Source organism: Ursus americanus, chromosome 12 (assembly GCF_024610735.1).
Source record: "Ursus americanus isolate L20-20 chromosome 12, mUrsAme1.1.p, whole genome shotgun sequence".
Lineage (NCBI taxonomy): Eukaryota > Metazoa > Chordata > Mammalia > Carnivora > Ursidae > Ursus > Ursus americanus.
In genome coordinates this window covers 69,288,870-69,304,766 of record NC_142138.1, presented here as the reverse complement: position 1 = coordinate 69,304,766, position 15,897 = coordinate 69,288,870, and the positions used below count along the sequence as shown (strand labels likewise).

At 40.3% G+C, this 15,897-nt stretch overlaps 3 non-coding genes across 3 annotated transcripts; all 3 read right to left on the bottom strand.

Moving 5' to 3' along the window:
• Positions 1-626: 626 nt before the first annotated feature.
• TRNAH-GUG (transfer RNA histidin (anticodon GUG)) lies at positions 627-698 on the bottom strand. Its single transcript has one exon. It is a non-coding gene; the product is annotated as a tRNA-His (tRNA).
• Positions 699-1,504: 806 nt separating this feature from the next.
• On the bottom strand, positions 1,505-1,576 carry TRNAG-UCC (transfer RNA glycine (anticodon UCC)). The gene has a single exon. It is a non-coding gene; the product is annotated as a tRNA-Gly (tRNA).
• Positions 1,577-3,513: 1,937 nt separating this feature from the next.
• TRNAE-CUC (transfer RNA glutamic acid (anticodon CUC)) lies at positions 3,514-3,585 on the bottom strand. Its single transcript has one exon. It is a non-coding gene; the product is annotated as a tRNA-Glu (tRNA).
• Positions 3,586-15,897: the final 12,312 nt, after the last annotated feature.

Genomic DNA, 15,897 nt, shown 5'->3' with positions numbered 1-15,897 from the left:
CTGAGGAGGAGGCGAAAGAGCGCGAGGGAACGGGGCTGAGAGGCGCAAATAGCTGGGGGAGCAGGTGGGGCATGGGGACTTGCTCTCCCGGGACCTTGGTGCTCCAGCCGCTGCTTCCTTCTCTTCCTAAACCCGGACGACCAGGGTGGTGGGTGGAAGTGGGGCTGAGGGACGCGTCACTGGGGGCACGACTTTGTTTTAAAAAATTTTGTGTGGCTAAAGTAAAAGACCATATTTATTACGTGTAAACGTCCAAGCGAGATTTCAAGTCGGATGAGAGAGCCCCAGGCGGTTTCACTCCTCTCTCCCAACTTTCATTTCTCCAACGTCCGGTACAGGCGAGGAGTTCCGGAGTCAGAAGCGAAGGGTTCTCACTTCTGCAGCCTTGGCAGCTCCGAGGCTCCCCATACCGCCCTGAAGTGCCTCCGGGCCAGAGCTGGTTAGGTGGTTTGCTTGAGGCTGGCGAGAGGCGGAAGGAGCTGAACAGAAACAACACCCAATTCATGGACAGCACTTCTGCGAGGCTGCTTGGAATGAAGAGAGAATTAAACTTCTTTCAACCCTTTTAAAAGGCTTAAAGAAAAAAAAAAAAATGACGAAAAGAAAGCCACCAGGGAGATATTACATGCCGTGACTCGGATTCGAACCGAGGTTGCTGCGGCCACAACGCAGAGTACTAACCACTATACGATCACGGCGCGCCACCTGCCAGGCGACGTACTGCGTCTTTATTTTATGCCCTTTGAAATAGGAATACGTACTTTGTGCTGTCGTTTCGTTTGCCCGGTTCGAGTGATCTGCCTCAATCAAAATACCAAACAAACGTTTCCACTCTACAACCTCGAAGTGTTGACCCCTGAATCTGGTTCTGAGCTCCTAAATCCCGCGTGCAGGCGTCAACATCGCCCTTCGCCTGGGCAGCGGGCTGCGGCCGGGGACCATACCCGGTCGCCCCTCCTCATGCCACTTCTCTCCCTTCCAATCAAGCCGCCCCGCACAGGGGTGCGAGAGGCCGCCCTGAGGATTTTCCTCTTTACATCTCCAGCTTGTGCGCTGGAATTGACGTTTCTGTCCCCGGAGCGGTGGAACCGGAAGAGAAGTGGAGCTGGTCGAAGGCCCTGCTCTTGGTTTCTTCTTGCTTTCCTCAACGTTCCAAGCGACACAGCGCTCTCCGGGAACTGCGGGCTCTTAGGCTGACTTCCTCATTCTGATTCCTCAGTAAAGCAGAGCCGCATCCGAGAATTAGAAAAACAAATCCGAGTAGCCTCTATTTCAGACACTTCCCTAAAGACCCCACAAGGATAGTTATCATAAACTGGTGCGATAACAGCGGCGGAACCCAGCACAAGGGCTTGCTTGGCTCAGGGTTGCAGCTGCGAAAACCCTAGAGGCTCTTTTTTAGAGACTCCCCTCCCAATTATAGTCTTAAAAAACCTTTTCTTCCACCATGGTTTCCCAAATTGAACTACTTAAAAGTTTCGGGAGAAAAGTGAGAGCCAAAAAGTGCGTTGGCCGGGAATCGAACCCGGGTCAACTGCTTGGAAGGCAGCTATGCTCACCACTATACCACCAACGCCGACACAAGCGGCCTTGGATCGGTTTCCCTATAAGGAGTAACTCGTCCAGTTCTGGTCACATAATTCTCTACCTGATATTCATGTTAAGAGAGATTTCTAACACAAAGTCAAAGGAGGAAGCTCTTTAGGATTTCTCCTGTGGTTACATTAAAAATTCTGTGGCAGTTTCTTATTGATTTACAGGTTTAAAAAGTCAATTCTAGTTTTTTCTATTGTCGTTTGAAGGGGGCGTCTGAAATCCAGTTTTGGGTATAATAACCCCTGAGGGAGTTATTAGGCATTGCAGAGTGTTTTCATTGAGCAAATGCAGTAAGGTAAAATTGCAAATCAAAAGACATACGTATTTTAAAACTTTGGATACATATTGCCAAATTGCTGTGTGGAGAAATAACATCAATTTTCGCTATTAACTTATATCAGTCAATGGGACGTCTCATTCTTTTCATCTTCATGGAAGTGCAGGATAAAGTCTTATCTTATTTTGCATTTATTCTATTACTATTGAGGTTGATAATTTTTCATACTTACCAATTATTTGCATAAGTTTTGAGAATTACTAAGTCATATGCTTTGTCTATTTTTCTATTAATTATTTGTATTATATTAATATTACTGATTTATACCACTTTGTCGTTTGATTCTTAACATTCTTTATGGGATTTTTAGATAAGAAGAAGTTTTCTGTTATGTGTCTAATTCATCAGTTTTATCCTTTATGATTTCTGTCTTTGCTTTTATCTTGGAAAAGTGTTCTACCCAATATTAAGATAATTATCCACTAGTGTATTTTTCTTAGCTTTTTAATTGTTTCAGTTCTTGCATTTAATTAATTCATTTAGTATACGGTATGAGGTAGTAATTCTACTTCCATAAATTTATCCTGAGGAAATACCTAGGATGTACCTACAGAGATGTTCATCAAACTGTTATCTGTAATGCCAAAATTTTAGGGGGAAAAAACTAAAATTCCAGAAATAGGTTAGATTAAATCCACTTTGATGAAAACCCACATGAATTTTTTTTTAATTCTATATGCATTGTACATTGCTGATGGGAGTGTAAATTGGCACGACCTCGGTGGAAGGCATACTGGCAATATCTATCCACAAATGCACATACCTTTTGAACCAGTATTTCAATTCCTGGGCATTTAGTCCACACACATGCAAAATGACGTATCAGCAAGATTTTTTTATGGCAGCATTGTTTGTAATAGCAAAGGATTAGAAATAACCTAAGTGTCCATCAAAAGGCAGTTGGTTCAATTAATTGTGGAATATCATCAATACAATAGAATACTACATGCCATAAGGAAGAATGAGGAAACTCTTCATGTCTAAACTTCATGTGTAATCTAATATATTTCTAAAATATATTAAGTGAAAAAGGCAAAGTGTAGAAAAAGCATGCATAGCTTGCTATCGTTTATGCAAGGGGGGAGCATATTTACATATGTAAGTATGTATGCATGTACTTGTGTTTGCATAAAATATTTACATAATTATGGTTATGAAATATAACATTGGTTGCCTTATTAGAGGGAAACTAGGTGGCAGAGGTAAAAATTAGATTTGTCAGTTATATCCTTTGCATATTTGAATCCTAAACCATGTAAATATATTACCTTTTCTAAAACTAAATTAAATGGAAGGAAGATATCATGTTAGTGAAGAGCGTTTATTTCCATTGGCAAATGTTGGAGATATATTAACTCTAAAAATAGCTGGAAATAAAATAGTATGGACAGCATAATTTCAATTCTGTTTTTAAAACTGGACGTCAACAGTTAATAGGCGGTAGAACAGTTTTTACATTGCATATTTCTGCATTTCCTATATTTCAGCTTTGGACGAATGGGAAACTGACTAGGAGAAACAATGTTAATCATTAAAAGGATTCTGTGGAATGGTTTAAAAAAAAAAAATAAAAAGAACGTTTCCCTGACCGGGAATCGAACCCGGGCCGCGGCGGTGAGAGCGCCGAATCCTAACCACTAGACCACCAGGGAAGTTAAGAACAACTTCTCCTAGAAAGTATATGGTTCTGAGTATATGTTTCCACTTAATTCTTCCCCTTCTGTATATTATTATAACTGCCTTGGGTTTTGAGATTCCTGAAAACTGGGCCTTCCTCTGGTGGAAACTACTTCGCGTTTCTTTTTTGAAGTTAGAAAACCCGCGAGAGAACGCCGAAGCCTGGCTCCCAGAGCGAAGCGATGATCGTAAACACACGATCACAGCCCCCAACACCAGAGATAAATAACCGGAGAAGAGACAGAGACAGAAAAGCTCTCAGCTTCACATAGTTGCAGTGATTTCCTGAATTGTGATCAGGAGAAAAGTAAAGATCTTCAGCTGGAGTGCTGCCCAATTGACCAGGAACTTTCCCTTAAGAAATATAAAGGTCGTCGTGTGACTAACGCTTGGCGATCCTGGTCCTATTGCAGCTTTTTTTCGTCTGCGAACTTAGACCAAATTCTGTTGGCCAAAACAAATATTACAGACTAGCGAAAGTCACTGGGCCTACCGGTCCTTGGTGGTCAGTACGACCTGAACTTAACTCTCTGGTGGGAGACTAAGAAGGGCAGGGGTTTGGAGCTTTTAAATTTTTTATATGAAGAAAGCAGAGCGGGATTAAGGAGGAAAAAAGAAATGGGGTGCATGCTTCCACTGAAGGAACTTTTAAAACCATACCCATCAATGTATGCAAATTAACTTTTTTTAACGATACGAGAGAAAAGAAAGCAAATGTAACAAAATATTGACAATGACTCTAAGCGAGGGGTAATTGAGTGCTCATTATTTTATTCTTTCAAGTTTTCTATTAAAAAGTTTTAAAAGAAAAAGTTGAGAAAAACAAGACTGCAACAAACAAAAGCCTCCCCTCAGGCTTTTTTTGGTCAGATGACCACAATGTTATTAACTGTCTGCACATGAGTTCAAACAGAAATTTTGAAAAGCAATCCCCCTCCACATTAACATCAGAAAATACTTTTGATAATGAATGAAAAAGTGAATTTAAATATTGAATCACCAATGATGTGTGCGTATCAGCAGGGCCTGACAGAAGAAATGGGTGGTAGGATAAGGGGTGTTTGTGTGGGTTTTGTGTTGTTTTGCTTTGCTTTTAAAGTATCAATGTTAAAATATCGTTTAAGAAAACTATTCATCCTCCCCTCATCCAATCTCCACCTTCCTGTGGGTTTAAATGCCAGAAATTAGTAACTAAATGCTAGATATTTATTTTCACAAAAACCACTAATCCTGTTGTCACATGTCACCATGGAGTCTAACAGAGCCCCCTTCTTTTTACTCCAACTCTGTTCCCACTGAACAGCAACCTGTACCCCAAGGCTGAAAAAAATGACTAACTTTCAGAGCAGCATTTGGGAATTGTACCTGGGGTGGGTAGGGTAGTAGAATTTATTCCTCTATATCAGAGGAACTCAAGCTCCTTATGTCTTGGTCAACAGTCCATTTTCATCCATTATTCTGTCACCTGCTGGTAATTTTTGGTAACACATGAGAACCTAGGAAAGAGAGTATGAGCTCTGGGAGCTAGCTACCTTTCTCAACAGGAAAATACCAGGAGAGGCCTCATCATTCAGGACAGGATTAAGCCTCCTCCTCTTCTGGCATCACACACCTAACGGTGGGTGGGGGTGGGGGAGGAGTGCCGTTCATTCACTTCACTCCATGTTCTATTTTCTTTTTTCCTTCTTCCATATGTTTGCAGATCATGTGCCAAACTAGGTATTAGAGTCACAAAAATATACTTAATGAGCTCATAATCAGGGGACACTTGGCTGGCTCAGTCAGAAGAGTATGCAACTCTTGATCTTGGGGTTGTGAGTTTGAGCTCCATATTGGGTGTAGAGATTAATTAAATAAACTTTTTTAAAAAAAGAGCTCACAATCAAATGGAAACCCGAATAAACAAGTGAATAAAAGAAAATGGATCAGGGAATTGAGTAGTTGTATTTTTCCCTGTTCCTCCCGCTAATACAACTAAAAACCTTGGACACTGCACATAAAAAAAAACATAAGAGACTTGATGGGGGCGCCTGGGTGGCTCAGTCGTTAAGCGTCTGCCTTCAGCTCAGGGCGTGATCCCAGGACCCTGGGATCAAACCCCACACCAGGCTCCCTGCTGGGAGCCTGCTTCTTCCTCTCCTACTCCCCCTGCTTGTGTTCCCTCTCTTGCTGGCTGTCTCTCTCTCTGTCGAATAAATAAGTAAAATCTTTGAAAAACAACAACAACAACAACAACAACATAAGAGACTTGAAAGGCGGAGAAAAGGAGGCAGACCAGCTAGGGGCCTCAGAACCTAAGGAACCACACATTGGTGACTTCCCTGGGTTTTCTTTTTGTCTCATGTATCCCAGATGTGGTGCTGAAGAAGCCAGTGACCTGGAAATGCCAGTGGGGACAGCCAAAGGAAAAAATCAAAACAAAAGCAAGCCTGTTCTTTCTAGCCAAAGGACCAGGAAAGAGGCAGCCTAGCAAACTAGAAAACTTCTAGATAATAACCACTCTACTCCAGCAAACACCACAGAAAGAACTGTGTCTCACTCCTACACAGGCTAGTAAAGGTTGAATGGGGTGCCTAGACTTCCACCTTCACCAGGCCTTTTAGGAGGTGTTCCTTCCCTTCTCTGCTGGATTAGTTCCAGAGGACACATGGTAAAGAGTCAGCACTTTCACCAACATCCAGTGATAACAAAGCCACCCCCATCCCCTACTGTCAGTGGAGGCCATGTGGGGAGGAGTAAAAAGGCCTTCCCACGTCTCCCAGCCAGGCTGGTGTCAGTGGAAGCCTAATGGGCAGCTGAAAAACCCCTGCCCTCACCTAAGCAGTAATGAGAAGCCCCACCCCTCAGGTGTCAGTGGAGGCTGAGTGGGGAAACTGGAAGCCTCCACCTACCTGGCTCTAACAAGACACTCACCCCTACTTCCTCTGCCAGAGTAGTATCAGAGAAAGCCAACTAAAACAGAAGGTTTAACTAAGATCCAGAATTCAAAATGTCCAGGTTTTAATAAAAATAGCACTCATCATACCAATAAGAAAGATCTTCAACTGAACGAAAACAGACCACATTTGGATGATAGATGTTAGAATTCTCTGACAAAGATTTTAAAGCAGTTGTCATGAACATGTTTCAACGAGCAATTACAAACATGCTTGAAACAAATGAAAAAATGGGAAGTCCCAGTAGAGAAATTAAGTTTCAGCAAAGAAATAGAAGATATAAAGAAGAATTAAAAAAAAAGAAAAGAACTAAATGGAAATTTTAGAACTAAAAAACACAATAACCAAACCAAACCAAAACAAAACATCTCAGTGGATGGGTTCAACAACAGAATGGAGGAGGCACTGGAAAGAATCCATGAACTAGAAGATAGAACAATAAAAAATACTCAACGTGGACAACAGATAAATAAAATGAAAAAAAAAAAAAGATCAGAGTCTCAGGGACTTGTGGGATTATGACAATAGATCTATTGTATCATTGGATTTCCAGGAGGAGAAGAAAAAAAGAACAGGGCTGAAAAAAGTACTAAAAGAAATAGTGGCTGGAAACTCCCCAAATTTGGCAGAGGGATAAAACCTATGTATTCAAGAAGCTGAGCAAACCCCAAAGAGGATAAACCCAAACAAATTCATGCCAAGACATATCATAGTCAAACTACTGAAAGCTAAAAACAAAGAAAAAATTGAAAGCAATGAAAAATGATACCTTACTTGTAGGGGAAAAACAATGGCAGCAGATTTCTCATTGGAAACCACAGCGGCCAGAAGAAGGGGCACAAAATTTTTCAAGACCTGAAAGAAAAGACTGTCAACCCAGATTCCCATATCCAGTGAAAATATCCTTCAAGAGTAAAGGGAATACAGGGGCGCCTGGGTGGCTCAGCTGTTAAGCATCTGCCTTCGGCTCAGGTCATATTCCCAGGGTCCAGGGATGGAGCCCGGCATGGAGCCCCGCGTGGAGCCCCGCATCAGGCTCCCTGCTCTGAGGGAAGCTTGCTTCTCCCTCTCACACTCCCCTTGCTTGTGTTCCCTCTCTCGCTGTCTCTCTCTGTCAAATAAATAAATAAAATCTTTAAAATAATTTTAAAAAAGAGTAAAGGGAATACAATTCAACAACAAAAAGACAAACAACCCAATTTTCAAATGAGCAAATGAATAGAACTTCTCCGAAGAAGATATTCAAAACCACCAGCAAATACATGAAAAGATGCTCAGTGTCATGGATCATTAGGGAAATGCAAGTCAATACCACAATAAGATACCATTTCACGATCTGGGGGTGGCTACAATTATGGAAAACAACATGTATCGGTGAGGATGAGGAGAAATTAGAACCCTTACACATTGCTGGTGGGAATGTAAAATGTTTCAGCTGCTGTGGAAAACTGTTTGGCAGTTCCTCAAAAAGTTAAACATAGTATATTACCCAGTAATTGCACTCCTAGGTGCATTATACACAAAGGACGGAAAACAGATACTCAATAGAAACCCTATACATGCACATTCATAGCAGCATGCTATTCACAGTAGCCAAAGCAGAAACAAGCCAAATGTCAATCAATAAATGCATAGATAAACAACTGTGGTATATAAATACAACGGCATATTGTTTGGACATAAGAAGGAATGAGGTACTGATTCTAGCTGCAATATAGATGAACCTTGAAAACTTTATGCTAAAAGAAAGAAGCCAGACACAAAAGATCACCCATTGTATGACTCTATTTACATGAAGTATCCAGAAGGCAAATCCATAGAGATAGAGCACACTGGTCATTGCCAGATGTTGGGGAATGACTGAGTAATGGGTACAGACTTTCCCTTTTGGAGTGATGAAAACGTTCTGGAACTTGATAGTGGTGATCGCTGCACAACGTTTTGAATGTATCCTATGCCACTGAATTGTAGACTTGAGAATGATTAAAATCGTGAACTTTATGTTATGTGTATATTACCACAAGAAAAAAAAAAGTGAAGGAGAAATCCTAGCAAGATTTTTTGTGGATATAGACAAAATTATTCTAAAAGTTAAATGGAAAGGTAAAGGAACTAGAATGGCTAAAACAAAGTTTGAAAAAGAAGAATTGAGTGGGAAGAATCAGCCTACCCATTTTCAAGACTTAAAAGAATAGTCAAGATGGTGTGGTATTGGCAGAAGGATAAATATACAGATCAATGAAACAGAATAAAGAACCCAGCAACAGACCGACACAAATATGCCCGACTGATTTTTCTTTTTACAAAGGTGCAGAAACGATTAAATGAAGAAAGAATAGCTTTTTCAATATACCTTGCTGAAGAAATTGGACATCCATAGGCAAAAAACAAAACAAAACACCAAAAACAACAAAAAATCTCAACTTTATTTTCATACCTTATGTAAGAACTAACTCAAAGTGGATCACCAACTTAAATGTGAAGTGTAAAACTTTGAGAAAAAAAAAATTGCTCTACATGAGCTAGGGCTAGTCAAAGACTTGACACCAGAAGCATGATCCATAAAGAGAAAAACTGATAAATTAGACTTCATCAAAATGAAACACATTTGCTTTTGCTAAAACCCTGTTATGAGGATGAAAAAACAAGCAGCGATTGGGAGAAAATACTTGTTAACCACACACACAACAGAGCACCATTACCTAGAATATATAAAGAACTCTCAAACTCAACAGTAAAAAAACCCAATCTGATGAAAAAATGGTCAAAAGACATGAAGGGACATTTCACCAAAGAGGATATACAGAGAGGAAATAAGCACAGGAAGAGATGTTCAACATTATTAGCCATTAGGGTCATACAAATTGAAATCACAATTAGATATCACTACATACCTATCAGAATGGCTAAAATTAAAAAGAAATGACAACATCAAATGTTGGTGAGAATGCAGAGAAACTGGATCACTCATCCATTGCTTTTGGGAGTGTAAAATGGTACAGGCACCCCGGAAAACAGTTTGGCAGTTTATTAAACAAACAAACAAAAAATATCCTAAAGATGCAGTTTTCATATGACCCAGCGTTTGCACTCCTGGGCATTTATCCCAGAGAAATAAAAACTAATGTTCACACAAAAACCTATACACAAATGTTTATAGCAGATTTATTAACAATAGCCCAAAGCTTGAAACAAGGCAGATGTCATTCAACAGATGAGTGCTACGTCGACAGCATGGAATACTACTCAGCAATGTAAAGGAACCAACTACTGATACACACATGACTTGGATGAATCTCCAGAGAATTATGCTGAGTGAAAAAAGCCAATCCTAAAAGGCTACACACTATATGATTGTTACATAGCATTCCTAAAATGACAAAATCATGGAAATGGAGAACAGATTCGGTTTTACGAATGTTAAGGTAGGGATGGAGATGGGAGGGGTGTAGGTATGGCAGCATGAGGGATCCTTGTGTTGGAGATGGCCTGTGTCTTGACTGTATCAATGGCGGTATCTTGATTGTAATATCGTACTATAGTTTCCCAGGGGTTACCATGGAATCGAATGGGACAAAGTGCACTTAATTCCACCACAGGGAGTGAAGAAACTCCGGAAACACTGGTGCACATCGGTAGCAAAGCCAGCAGTAGAATTCATAGCTCCTCTCCAGATTGTTGGAGATTCTCTTTTACTTGGAGCTGTAAGATCCATATGAGTTCCTAAGGCCTTTCTGACATCAGATTTTCTCAGATAAAGCCAGAGGGCATCAATCTCAATTCTTCCTACTGCCCACAGAAACTCCTGTCTACATAGACTTTCCTGTCTTCATCATCCCTTCAGACTAGTGGTTCTCAACTTCAGCCACACATGAAATCACACGGGGGGTATTAACAACAAAAAAATCCTGGCGGTTGGGTTCCACCCCCAGAAATTCTGATTTAATTGGTCTGGGGTATAATCTGAACATCAGAATTTTTTAAACCTCTCCAGGTGATTATAACACGCAGCCAAGGTTAAGAGCTGCTGCTTCAGGCTCCGAATGGTACACTTTTCCATTAAGCACTATATTACATTCACCTGGCATCAAACTGTTATTTTTCATTTGTGTATATTTGTCTCCATGGCAAGGCTGTAATCTCCTAGAAGGCCTTAATTCTATAAAATATTTCTAGCAAATTTCACATGTTTGATCAACGCTTGAATTCTCAACTAGCCAAGAAAGCTCCTTGGCTCGGCACCAGGATGCGAGTTAATTTTGGCTAATTAATACAGTCCAAATCTACGACGGAACAAAGGAAGGAGATAAAATCTAACATCTGGTGAGAATGACAGACATTATTCCTGATACGGCAGTGGCTAAAGTCCAGGCCTAAATAACTGAGAAATCTTTGCCTGATTAACAATAAATGTCCTGGGACAAAAAACCCACAAGGCATCAATCATCAACCCTAACTACTATTTGTCTCTCATGATAAATTCTACCAGTTCGATTTGTTTTAACCACAACATCTAAGTATGCCAAGAGCTCTTCGGAAGACAGAGGAGCCTGTGTATGCTGGAGTCCAGGAACCAATCAAAAACACCCAAAGTCCTTCTGAGGAACAGTCTAGGTGGATATCACCACTGTATAACTAAAAATCCAGCAAGTAGACCCAAACAGGTAGTAATTCACAGATTGAAAACTCACTCTGTAGTATCTCCTGGGCTCTGATAACTTGCAATGGTCTATATCCAAGAGGCCTAAAATGCCTGACATGAAGGAGATATTCTGCTGAGTAATTTAACAGTATAAATGTCCCCGGTGCCCACTCAGTTTCCAAGTTCTGCTCAAATGAGGGGACAGGAGAAGATCTGTAATTATAAAGACTTGGCACCAAAAGAGATACTTAGAAACATATAATCTGTTGTTTTTTAAATCCATTTAAGCAATGGAACTCTTTTTTCTTAATGAAAGCACGCCCCAAATCCCAAAATGTAAAACAGCTCCAAGCAGAGCTGCTCTGTTTGGACTGGCGTGTAGGAAATCCCTACAGCTCTGGAAGCATGGCTTTGAGATCCGAATTCTACAGGTAAAGGGGTTGAGGGTTAAGTTTGTGTGGTCCTGTCCTTGGGAGGCTCCAGAGAGAAGCCAAGCATATCAAGTAAAAGGAATCAACCATCTCTCTTATGTGAGAGTGCTGGGAAGGTCATGTCCTTGAGCTGCGCGCGTGTGTGTGCGCGCGCGCACACACACACACACACACACACACACACACACACACACACCCCAAACCTGTTTCTAAAGCAAGGATGGTCCATAAGGTAAAAACACTTCTACTGAGCCAGTTTAGGTCATGGTAGTGTGAAACCACTCGGGATTGAGAATATCTAGAAGGTTTCCTCAACCAGAGTGGTATCATCTTTGGGGTGGGGGTGGGGCCTTGGAAATATGCAGGGGTACTTTAAAAATTTACACTGACTAGGGATGCAAATAGCACTTAGCAGGAGAGGGGAGACAAGAATGCTAACTGTACTGCACTAGGCAGGACAGTTCCACAAAACAAAGAATTGTCCCTCCCATAATGTCAATAGAGCCCCCACTGAGAAACACTGAAGGCAGGGAAGCCTAAAAGATTTGGGTTACTTTACACTCAAGATACACATGACACTTTATCGCAGAGCATCATACACTCCTAAAATTTGTATGGAACCACAAAAGACCCCAACTAGCCAAAGCAATCTTGAAAAAGGAAAGCAAAACTGGAGGCATCATGATTCCAGGCTTCAAGGTCTATTACAAAGCTGTAATCATCAAGACAGCATGGTACTGGCACAAAGACAGACACATAGATCAATGGAACAGAATAGAAAACCCAGAAATGGACCCATAACTCTATGGTCAACTAATCTTTGACAACGCAGAAAAAAAATATCCAATGGAAAAAAGACAGTCTTTTCAACCAATGGTGTTGGGAAAACTGGAGAGCAATATGCAAAAGAATGAAACTGGACCACTTTCTTTTTTTTTTTTTTTTAAGATTTTTTTTTTTTAAATTTATTTATTTGACAGAGATAGAGACAGCCAGCGAGAGAGGGAACACAAGCAGGGGGAGTGGGAGAGGAAGAAGCAGGCTCCCAGTGGAGGAGCCTGATATGGGGCTCGATCCCATAACGCCGGGATCATGCCCTGAGCCGAAGGCAGACGCTTAACCGCTGTGCCACCCAGGCGCCCTGAAACTGGACCACTTTCTTATACCATATACAAAAATTAATTCAAAATGGATGAAAGACCTAAATGTGAGACAGAAACCATCAAAATCCTAGAGGAGAACACAGGCAGTAACCTCTTTGACCTCGGCCACAGCAATGTCTTGCTAGACACGTCTCGGGAGGCAAGGGAAACAAAAGCAAAATGAACTATTGGGACTTCATCAAGATAAAGAGCTTCTGCACAGTGAAGGAAACAATCAACAAAACTAAAAGGCAGCCGATGGAATAGGAGAAAATATTTGCAAAAGACATATATGATAAAGGGTTAGTATCTAAAATCTATAAAGAACTTATCAAACAACACCCAAAAAGCAAATAATCCAGGTTAGAAATGGTTAGAAGACATGAATAGACATTTTCCCAAAAAAGACATCCAGATGGTGAACAGACACATGAAAAGACACTCAACATCACTCAGCATCATAGAAATCAAAACCATGATGACATACCACCTCACACCTGTCAGAAAGGCTAAAATTAACAACACAGGAAACAATAGATGTTGGCGATGATGCAGAGAAAGGGGAACCCTCTTGCACCACTGGTGCAAATGCAAACTAGTGCAGCCACTCTGGAAAACAGTTTAGAGGTTCCTCAAAAAGTTAAAAATAGAGCTAACCTATGACCCAGCAATTGCAAAAATACTGATTCGAAGGTGCACATGCACCCTGATGCTTATAGCAGCATTATCAACAATAGCCGTATTATAGAAAGAGCCCAAATGTCCACTGACCAATGAATGGATAAAGAAGTTGTGATATATATACATAGTGGAATATTATTCAGCCATCAAAAAGGATGAAATCTTACCATTTGCAATAACATGATTGGAGTTAGAGTGTATTATCCTAAGAGAAATAATCAGTCAGAGAAAGACAAATACCATATGATTTCACTCATATGTGGAATTTAAGAAACAAAACAGATGAACATAGGGGAAGGGGCAAGAAGAGAGAGGGGAAAACCATAAAAGACCCTGAACTGTAGAGAAAAAACTGAAGGTTGCTGGAGGGGAGGTGGGCAGGGGATGGGCTAAAAAAGAAAAAAAGATCCCATGACACACCTTATTATGTGTGTCCATGAATCCTAATCTCTCTCTCTCGTTACTTTCACTGCCTCTGTTCTACCCTTACCAGTTACTCACATTCACCGTCGCAATAAGGAGAATAATCCTTTTTTTCAGATGTTAGAAGATCTGTAGCTCCCAGGAGGCCAGGAGCCACTGGTGGCTGGCTCCACAAACATAATCAAGGCCACCGTAAAAAATAATGTCTTTTTAATAGTGTGCCTATTTCTTCACCTGAAGGTAAGGAAACATAAAGCATAAAAATATTTTATGGCAACATGACAGAATTGAGTTTTTATCTGAATAGTTAATAGAGAGTTTTCCCCTCTACAAGACCTCAAGATAGAAATTAATGTAAACCAAATAAACAAAACTAAATCTGTAAATATGTAAGGGCATATATTGTAATGGATAGTCTTTAGCAACTCAAGTATTTTTCAGAACTACTTGATGGCCAGAAAAGAACTACTTCAAAGCCATCGTGAAACACTCTTGACGCGGGAAGAGCAGAATCTGCCTATGGTTCTATCACTGCTTTGAGCTGGGTATTGAGAGCCTTACGCAAGCGTCTACCTTGCTCTCACCACTCTCTATAGTAAAGAGGGAGCTTCTTGGCGGTCTGCTGGCCAGGATTCAGGGCTCTCACAGTGAAGAGGAGCCATGTCTATTCCAACCCTCTAGCAGGAGATATATGCACCCTCAAGAAATTGTAGTTAAAATGTCAAGGCACATATTCGAACATTTTTCTGAGGACGGGGCTAATATCTCTCATTAGATTTTCAAAAGGAGTTTGTGGTCCTCCAAAGTAAGATCCATCGATTCATAAACTCTCAATCCCAAATAATTTTACACTGCCAACACCCTAATAAATTCAACTAAAAGAAACCCATCTTCTACTGCATCAGCAGTCTTTGATTTTAGGAGCATTTTACTTTTGGAACTCTCTTCTTAATGCAGGGAAATACAAGCACTGCTTTCTTGACCTTTCCAGGAAATGATAAAAACACCAAATGTGTAGGTAAAGGTGGTACAAAGTAAAGAGTATGTCTTTATGTAGTAGTCCCAAATGAGGAAAATGGTAAAATTCCAAGCGATGAAAAATGAATGCCTTTTTATTTAGCTTAAATTTAAATTCACACTTCCAAAAATATTTGATTTGTTTTTATTTTAACTTTAATTTATCCACCAGTGGTTTAAAGAGACTTGCAAAAAGGTAAGCAACACCTCACATGTAACCAAAACAAATACAACAAACGACAACTAACATAAAAACAGAAAATTCAAAAGCTATAGAAAAGACAAAATATATAACAAAAACCCAAGCTTATCTAAATACCTTAACTGAGCATTATATTTTCCTCTGAACTTCAAAACAGTTAAAAAGAGAAAGAAAATAACAGAGTCGCTGTTATGGAAATCTCACTGCCTCTTAAAAGGAAATATATCAAGCTGCCAAAAAAGGCAAAATTTCTTAAATGGTGAACTTCTCAAGTAGACCCTTCTACCACAACCACTGAATACCTAATGGCCATCACTGAGTTTGTCCGGAATGAATTTTGAAAAAGTATCTTGTTTCCTTGTTGTTTCTTTCATTTGACACGAGATAAAAGAGGCTATCCAATGATTATCTTCTGCGTTTTCAGCATACTGGTAGAAGTTAGAGGTTTGGTAATATAGTTTAAATGTATTGAAATATATTAGAATTTTGTTTAACTCTTTAGCTATATAAAAGCTGGATGCCAGCCGTCTCCTTACCCTCAGTGATGGGCTCATTCTCTCAGCCAGCACTCTAATTTGAAGATCTAGGGACTGTTTTCTCACGTCTCGCATCGTGTCTAAATCTGTATCTTTTGTTTTTTCCTTTTCTCCATCTAAATTCAGCCACCTGGAAGCCTATAGAAGATGCTATAATGCAGAGTATTGACTTCAGCGGCAGATAAATCTGAACTTGAAGTAGGCGACCTTAGACAAGAGGGTCTCCGAGCACTTCAGCTTCTATAAAATGGGGGTAAAATTTGCCTTTCAGGTTGTG